Raw genomic sequence first — 9,574 nt, forward strand, 5'->3', positions numbered from 1 at the left:
GGCAATTTTCATTCATGTACTGCAAAATTTGGGAACTTTCCTGAAAAAAATTAATACTGAACTTTCTGCAGAGCACACTAGGACTCCCAAAGAGGTTGCACATTATGCTTGAGGCCTGGCTGGAAAGATTATCTTACTGGATAAAACTACCTACAYTTTCAAACCCAAACTGCTTCACCTTTGTATACGATCCTTGTGCCCTACAAACACTCACATGTGAATCATCTCTGGGTGAGGGTGACACAGCTCGACAGGGGTGATCAGGTATGAGGAGAAACATTGCTGAGTTCAACAGAGTGCCTCAGGATGCAGAATTTATATTACATCAACATCACATAGCTCCAAAAGTATTAATAAATTCTCTTCCACCTCAGTGAAGTAAACAATTTGATTTTAAACGTTTGCACATATGGGAGAAGTTATATAAAATAAAGTTTGGTGAATTAAGGCGAGCCCTAGAGATTTACCACTAGAATCAATTCTGCTCTGTGGGTTGGGGAGCCTGCACTCTCAAAGAAGAGTATCCATATTCTCTATTTCCTCACYTGTTCTGTTTTGGGTTTTGTTTTGGTTTACTTATTTATTTTTAAAACTAAGTTTTCATCATCAGAAAAACTAGCTATTTTATACCACAGTAATTATTTTTCTCACTCATTTTATTTTTTTTAAACCTGTGAATGAAGCTTTCCAGCCTTAGTTTTAAGGGACTGGCTCACAGAAATTGAAATTAGGGGTAGTTCTTTTGCTGATTTCAGTAGATTTTGAGGATCTGTGATTAGTTTGTCTTAACTTGTTCCTGTCTAATGTGTTTACAATTCATGGAAGCAGCAGAAAGTTACTGCTGGGGATATTTGTGTTCTTGTTTCTAAATTTAATGTTGCTTTGATGKACAGATATGAAAGAATAAAATCTAAAATATTCTACAGAGCACATTATGAATGAGTGATAMTTTTCAGTTCAGAAACCCAATATACACCATTTAAAGACAGTTTTGATATATTTCAAATGTCAAAGTTTTTTGAAGTTCCAAGGAACTGTATAAAAATATGATTTATTTTCCTCCCACTATTATCTTAATGCATGAAGATAAATAGTGATTAAACATCTGTAATGGATGGGCCCAGAATCTATAAAGTTCACTTCAAATTCTTTTGGGGGAAGGAAGAATATTTAAAATCAATAAATTCTCTTTTAATACTGAAACATATGTACATATTTTAACAAGCCTGTCAAGATGATCTGTGTGAAAGGTAAAAATTATTCTCAGTGCTCTTATATGAAACTTTATTCTGATAYTGAGATGCTCTGGGAAGAAGTACATTATGAAAAGGACAGATTGTAAATACAGGCTTATCTATGTCTCAATACTTGAACGTACCATTACCTGCCACTAATAAGAACAGCTCGATGCTACCAGTAGCAACACTTAAATTCATTAATGGTGTTCTGATAGATGTTGACTGTGATGTTTGTCTCCCTGTCTCAGTCTCCTATGCAGAAACTTTTYAAGGCAATTGTCATCTGCACATGATGCTTTGTTGAAAAAAATTYTTCCTTCAGATGTGAGARCTGTGGAATAGAAACAAAAAATTCWACCTGAAATATTGTCTGTTGTTTCAGATGGTCAAGGAACTCAGAGAAAAAAATGTACTAGCAGGGTCCCATGTCTATATGTCAAGAAGGTGAAGGGCTGTAATAATGGTCAGAGACCTCAAAAACTTGCCTCAGGGTGAGAATCAATGAATGTGTAAGTACGTATATCAAAACCAGAAACTCGCTAAGAAAAGGCTTTTTGAACTCTGAAACAAACTCAGTTTTAATAACATCCAGTTGGTGCTAGATGAAGCAGATAAATGTAAACTACAAATAAAGCACACATTTTTAATAGAGATGTTAATTAAACTCTGGAACAGTTTATCATGGGTTGTGGTAGAWTTACCATCACTGGGATAATTTAAATCAAGTTCATGTGTGTTTCTAGAGGTCTCCTCCAGTTGAGAGGGAAGTTAATTCAAGGCAGTCCTGTGGCCAGTATTATTCAGGGAGTTAGGCTAGATGATCTCAATAATTTCTGGCCTGGTTAAATAYTAATCTAACAAAACTGACTTCGTCTATGTAGAATGATTAGAATTAGCTATAGACTGAAACAAACAGAGCACCATAAATTATTTCAGAAAAAAGGTAGCCTCAGAGACAAAGCATGATCTGGGCAGGTGGATGGAGACCATGGAAGGCAAACAGTTAAAGATGTAAAAGGAACCAGGGTARTAAAAAAAGCCAAATCAATAGCATGAAAATAGAAAACAATAAAAAATATTTATATTCTGGAAAAAAAAAACCCAACAACCAAATCACCCAGCATATTTTCCTACATACTCATATGAAATGAGTGGAAGGAAGAGGATAAATGGACATAGAAGGCACAGAAAAATAGCATGGTCGGAGGTTATTTATGATATGTGGCAATGGGGAATAAATCAGCACATTAATCTGAGTCAGTTCCTCTGTTTCAATAAAGTGAAAATTAGTTGTGCTAGTGTRGAAACACATAATGTAGTAAATGATATACACTGGAGCAGCAGGGATCATTTGCTGGGCACACATCACTGATGTGCATAAACTGTTGCAAATGGTGTTTACAGAGGACTAACAGATTCTTTAAAAAGCTTCTAAAATTCTTGAACAGTTCCTTAGATGATCAGCAAGTATKTTTTAGTGCATATGTACTTGGCTAGATGGTAAGGTTATGCAACCCTTGAATTATCTTGTGTGCCGTGCACTTAATCATGTGTTCTTCTGGGAATGTATTTTAATACATTTTCTTCTTTATTGGGTGTGAATTGTAATGAGCTTATTCTAACTTGGCAGCTCACTTCCCAACGATTGCCATGAATGTAACAGTGTTCATCCACAAGGATATGCAGTGCTAGCACAGTCACTAAATCAGGCAGCCTAATCTGGTTCTAGAGTGTCTTTAACCAAATAGATTGCCAAAAAATACCCCAAAAAACAGTACTCTGAAGTAGTGCAAAGGATCAAATTTCTCATACAATTGGCTAATTCCTTGTTCTGTGAAAGAGCTGTGTAAGACCCTGGACTATATTTGACATTCACAGAGAAGTAAGATCAGCCCATCTCACTGGCACCAGGCTTGTGTGCTGGAACTCACAGCTGCCATCCATGTTTCCATCTGACTCCTCTGCTTCTTCTGAAGGGGGTGGATTCATTTGGGGAAAAAACATTCAGCTTGTATCTTGAGACTACCTGAGRTGYTTCAAGGTAAAATGTGGATTGGGGGATTCTATATTTGGARGTTAGAAAGCATATTCTTCTCCAACCCAAACTTCTGTGAAAGAAGGTCACAGAAACACAGCTGTGGAGCTTGGAAATCCTTYTTCTAAGATAATTGTTAGGTCTTAAAATTAATTTACAGGAAAGTTTTAAACGTAGCACTGCTTAGAAAATCTTCAAAGTTGAATTTTAATCCAGGCTGTGGATCAAAGGCACTCCTGCTTTGCAAAGAAGAGCAAATTATGTCTCTGCATGACAGGCAGCCCCGCAGGTTGCACCCCACAGCAGTTGGAGGCATAGCCTCAGGAAATGATCAGGATTCCTCTTAACTAAGGGTGGGTGGCTTTTCTTTATTTGCAATGAGAGTCCCAGCAGCAGCAGTGACTGGAGCTCTGTGAGTGGCGTGCAGCTCCTGCAGCCACAGCAGCTCTGCAAGGAGGCAGCATCTGTGGAGTCTTGTGGCTGCTTGTCACTGCCACTTTCTTTGTTCCCAGACCAGCTGTGACTCGAGGCACCTGCAGTTTCCTTCTCCTAAAGAAATCAGATGGGACCACAAGTGATGTACCCAAATCAGGTYAATTCCTTTGGTCTTTACTTCAGCCTCTGTGTGTTTGCAGGCTGCACGTGGTGCTCATGGAAGAGCAATCTGGGGATCTCCATTGCATGGAGAACTGTGTGCCCGTTGGGACAGGGATCCCAAGGACATGGGACASCCTGAGCAGCACCTCCCCTCGTGGTTTTGCTCTAACTCTGTAGAATTAGACTCACTCGTGTTAATTAGGGGGTTAATTAAGCCATCAAGAAGCATGGAATAAAGGGACTAGAAAAGTGGCTGATAGTGGTTTTCTACAGCCATGTCTCCTCTGTAGCAAATGTGACCATTGTACAGCCTGGTTTTACAMACTTACAGATACACAAGATTACACKTCAGGGAATGCTACAGAMACAACACATGAAACCTGGGGKYTTTTTATTGTTTGTGGKTTTTATTTAGTTATTTATCATAGTGCCCARCTGTGCCTGCAGGTAATATCTCAGCAATTTATTTTCTCACAAAGATTGCTTTTTTGGACACAGGAGTGCCAGTGACTCACTGGYCATAACTTCTCTCAGTTATTCTTCTGGGACAGCAGCGTTACAAACACACGCAAAATGAGAGCATAGAGCTATCRTCTGGTGGTCAGCTGAGGAGAGGAGAATGTGCTTATCCCAAAAACTTAACTTGGGGGGCAAGTAGGGCAAGTGCACAAAGGATGTTGATTCCTTTAAAAACTGTAAATTAAAGTTGGCATCCAAGGGGTTAAGTATCATAGAGCTAATTAACTATTTCAGTCTTGCAGCTGCTTCTTCTAAAGCTTGTCAGGGAAAAAGAAAAWATTAATTTAAAAACCTGTTTTCTTCATCCTTTCCTCTTTTGCTAGTTTTCATGGCATAATGAAAATAGCATTTAAAATCTGAGGTTTTAAAATTAAGTTAATTTTTTAAATTATAAACAAAAAAAATTAGGCACTTCAAAACATGTCAAAACAGATGGTATTTTTATTTGCATCTCACCTAGTTTGATGTTATTCCTCAGATGGGGCTGGGAAAAATGCTTAAAGATCTTTTCTGGCAACAAACAAGGAGAAAAGAGGCCATGTGATGGTGAGTGCAGGGGAAAGGAGGGCTGAAAGAAACAAAGAAAACTGAAAATTTGAAAGAGGGAAACATCATTTCAATGTGAACTTTGAATCAGCAAATGCTGGCACAGATGCCAAGTTTCTTCTCATTCGGGGCTTCAGGACTGAGTCTTTTACAAGTGCATTGCTAAGCTCTTAAAGGAGGATTATTTTTTCCTACCTAGACTGCAGAGATGAAGTTAACATTCATTATAATTTTCATTACACCTTGTATTTTGCTCACTACACAACACAGATTATTAATTATATCCTTCTTTTCTTATTAGGTTTTATACGTGGTGACAGGACTTACCTGCATTAATTCACCAAGACATACCAAAATTACCTTTTTGGTCACTCACATTATAAAAATATTATCACTGAATGCATAATTTGGGGCAGTTTCCCAAAAGCATAATGAAAATATGTGAGCATTGTAAAAACCATAAATTGATTTCCCTTCAGAAATTGAGCAATGCACATTTCCTAGGAGAAATCAGTGTCAAGGCCACAGTAGTTTATTCTTCCSTGGCCTGAGTTTTCACTACCTTTCACAGAGCTTGTCCTACAATATTATATTTCTAATATATTAATAATAGCTATGAAATTATCAAGAAATCTGTGGCATGTGCTTTGTTCCAGTGAATGGTCAGTCTTATTTTGGTTAAAGTAATTTATGCATGCTATTCTAGCACCTTCTAGCAAATGCACTTGTTTCCAGCTGTCAAAGAAGGCTATTTTGCCACACTATTTTATGTGCCCKTAAAATGATCAAGATATTTATCTTTATTAAAATGTGTAAATACCATTCTGGGAAAATATTCAGCTCCCTTTCACCACCTTGTTAACAAGTTATAAATGGTTTTGAGTGATAGCAGAACATGACAGATTGGAGAGTATCATATAACATAGAGAAATRTCCATGTATCCAAGATGGAGACTGAGCTCTTAGGAACTTTTTTCCTGCAGTTTCTGTTCCTGTTTGAAATAATGAAATAAAAGGCCAAGGGCTAAAATTAGTCTTCACAGTGTTTGCTCTTGGTTCTGTTTATATTCTGTGTCCTAAACCCTGTGAAATACTTTGTAGTCAGAGTACAGCATCTCATGTTAGAGTGGCACCTGAGTCCTCAAACTCACAAACTGCAGCTTTATTTTTGTATCCTTTCATCCCACTCTTGACTGGCACTTGGTAGTGTAGCCATAAAGTGAGTAATATAGGAAAAAAAAGAAAAATAAGGAGAACACAAACAAACAAACAAACAAACAAACAAAGAGATGGTTCATTTTCCCCTTAGTTTGGCTCCCATTGCTTTATGAGGCATGCATAGCCTCCATTTTCAATCAGTATTAAGGCATAGCCTCCATTTTCAATCAGTATTAAGGCACAATTTTAAGGTCTGCAACATGTAAATCATGTGAAAATATCTGAGCTAGCTTTTTGTAGACATCACACTCAGTTCCTGCCCTAAAAGCTGGAGAGACATCCATTCATCACTTCACCTCTGCTGACCCTGAGATCAAAATTACCTCTACCTGTGCCAGTATTGGCCAAGTGAGCCCTGGAGGTATTCACCTGACTGCCCCAACTGCCTTCACAATTTCTGGATGAGAGAAGCAGCTGTATTTGCTGAAAGCTCCTTAATATCCCTCCACTGAAGAAAGACTAATGAAAGGGCTGAGCCTTTGCTTTCCAGCCACCCCACTTCTGCCCTAGCCATAGCCAGCCCTGACATTGGAGAGGATCTCGTGAGCAATGGTTTTTGTCTGATGAGGGCAAGTCTAAGCAGGCTCAATTCAGGAAGGCAATTCAAAAGCTGCAAGCAGATTCCCAAAGTGTCCTACTCTGCCTCACCAATGGTAAATGAAATAGAGAGTCTGGCTGAACGCAACCAATCCATCTTTTAATCATTTTGCTTGACAGATAGAATAATCTAATCCAAAATTCTAATGCAGTTTCGACAACTGTTTTTTAATCAAAAGGCATCAATGTACATTTTTGATTGGAGCTGGCTGCAAGCAGACCTTACAGCAGGGCGCTGCACCCTCAGGCCCCAGGAAGACACTGAGATCTATCCCTCTCTCCCCATTTTCTGCTGGTTCATGCATTTGGCTATACAGACAGTGTGCTCTCCTATCTCCACCAGGTAGTGTAGACACTTCAATATCTAATTTTGGTTATGAATTTGATTTTTGCCCTATCACTGAGATATTTGTGTGGCCTCAGCCCACAGCAAAGTTCCAAGCATTAAACTCATCTGTGGAGTTTGACATTGCTGGGCATTAAAATGACATAGTCATGACAGAAGTGCTGAAGAGCCTAAACATTATCCTGAAAATCCTGGATTGCAAACAGTCCTGCATGGCAGAGTAGGTGTCCTTGAGAATATGTTTCAGGGAAGTCARTTATGAGTATTGCTTTGTGATGCATTGGAAAAAAGTTCTCACAATTGTGGGCTCCTTTTACATCAAGCACAGGGACAGTATATTAATCACAGTAATAAAATCATAAACTGAGAAGTTTTACACTGTCWTTAGGGATATAATTTTTGATTTTTGATTTTATTTTTCACAGTAACTGTATCTAAAATTTTAAAGCCTGAGGGCTGAATCACAATATAAAGTATCTGGTTTCACATATCAGATAAGTGCTTAAGAAAGATTAAAATCAATTATGCTATTGTAAAGTTTTAAAGTTCAGAGGGATTGAGATCTGTAAAAAAATGTTCAGATGTAATCTCAAGGCAAAGAATTAGGCACTTATTACTTCATTTGAAAATCTGCTCCATAATCAAAAGCTGTTTTATTCCATCAGTCTTAGCTTGRGACCCAGTAGTGTAGTGTATTGACATGAGATTTGATAAACCTTCTTCGTGCTGAATTGCAGGAACCTCATAGATGAACTGGTATTGAAATTTTTACTCTTTACTTCCATTTAGTTTGCTAAATCCATGAAGAGATTGAAATATAAGACCATAAAAGCTCCTGCAAACTTTTTTTTGGTTTTTTATTTTTTTTTAGGCTTCTGCTCCTGTGAGAACTGTTACTGAAATCTAAGGGACAATGTGTTTGGAGCAGATAGATGGCAAATATCCCTGCAGCAGTATTAGAGGTTTAACACAGAGATTTTAGGAGAGAGCAGCATTTGCAGACTTAGCATTTGCAGACTTAGACCTTCATGTCTTGCTGCCAGGCAAACTGCACAGCTGTGARGATCCCTGACTTCACAGCAACACACCCCTCCAAATCACTGCTGGGGGCTGTAGCACTGTACAGCAACCTAGGTGGTGGAGCTGAGACCTTTGAGCTGCTTTGAGTAGAAAATGCTGCAGCCCCCTTTTCTGCAATCTTTTCATCTAGGACAAGATGATATGTACAGCATCTGTGCCAGAGCTGAATTTCATCCATAAAGACTAGAGAAAGAAATAATGGTTTGCAGGTTTATATCCATATTCATCRTGAGAGAATTTGTTTTAATGAAAAAGAAAAAAAGCTAAGGCTTTATCTTGGAGCTAGKGATGTTAAATTCATTGGAAAAATAGTTCTGAGAGTCTGGGAAGGAATGCATCTGCATATATATKGAGAGAAGAAAAATACAGACTTTTGTGCTGTGTCCGTATGGGCAGGCATGGGCACCTGCACTTTGAACTTGCCAGACAAGGGCCAGCTCAGGACTGACATCCATGCAAACAGGCTAGTGTAGTGTGAGATACTTAATACTTCTCAGAAAAATTTATTCCCTTAAACTCAGGACTCWGTTAATACAGACACCTTGAAGGTCTGCCAGGCTTGGGAGACGGGTTTGGCAGAGGTGCAACCATCGGTAGCAAAGCACACAGACATGCCCACAAGCTTCTGTGCAGCTGTAGGAAGAGCGGAGAACTTGGCTTTCTTTTGATTTTTTACATTTTAAATGTTTTTTCCACTCCTTTTATTGTTATAGCTGCATTCTTAGACCAGGATGCTCCCAGCCCTGTGGGCACTGGGAAGTTTGACACCAAGGGGCAGAAAGTGCCTTCAGCAGCTTGACAGCTGGGTTGAGGGCTGCGTGGTTTGAGGGAGCTCAGAGGTGCCTRTGGCTGAGCAGAGCATGCACAGCAGAGCTCAGCACCCTTTTATCTTTCCTTCCCCAGAGCCAGCTGCAGTGAAGTCATAAGAAGAGTTTTTGCTGGGAATAAAGGCAAAATTTAGATGGCAAACTTGTCAGGGCATACTCACATGTTGCTCATTTTATGTGAGTATGCTTTGCATGTGAGTAGACTTTGCTTCTTCTGCGTTTGCAAAGTAGCACTTAAGAGAATTAATAATTAATAGCAGTAAATTATTCTATGTTTTCTTATCAGATAATATGAGATCAAGTAGCTGTCAAGACATGTTGAGCAGATATATACAAAACCAATGATATCTAAAGATCCACAACAAAAAGGAAAAATTTGGAAGGCCTTCAGTCAGCACCTCGCAGCTGCAAATTTTGCTAAGGATGAAATAATGAACTCATCTCAGGATCTCTCTCTGAGAACAGTCTTGTTGAGTTATTCTTGTCAGAAATTGTATTTAGCTTCTCACCTTGATATGTTCGCAAAAAAGGAATTGAAACAAGCGCCTCAAAATGGTAAGCCTGGGTAACA

At 38.7% G+C, this 9,574-nt stretch overlaps 1 long non-coding RNA gene across 1 annotated transcript in view; it reads left to right on the forward strand.

Annotated features, from left to right (window-relative positions):
* The first annotated feature begins 1,631 nt into the window (after window positions 1–1,631).
* LOC130573907 (uncharacterized) overlaps window positions 1,632–9,574 on the forward strand; it is a 20,332-nt gene continuing 12,389 nt past the window's right edge. Inside the window, exon 1 of the long non-coding RNA XR_008965366.1 lies at window positions 1,632–1,747. This is a non-coding gene — a long non-coding RNA (uncharacterized LOC130573907). The remainder of the gene's footprint in view (window positions 1,748–9,574) is intronic.

Source organism: Malurus melanocephalus, unplaced genomic scaffold (assembly GCF_030028575.1).
Source record: "Malurus melanocephalus ecotype Western Australia unplaced genomic scaffold, MMel_1.1 scaffold_70, whole genome shotgun sequence".
Lineage (NCBI taxonomy): Eukaryota > Metazoa > Chordata > Aves > Passeriformes > Maluridae > Malurus > Malurus melanocephalus.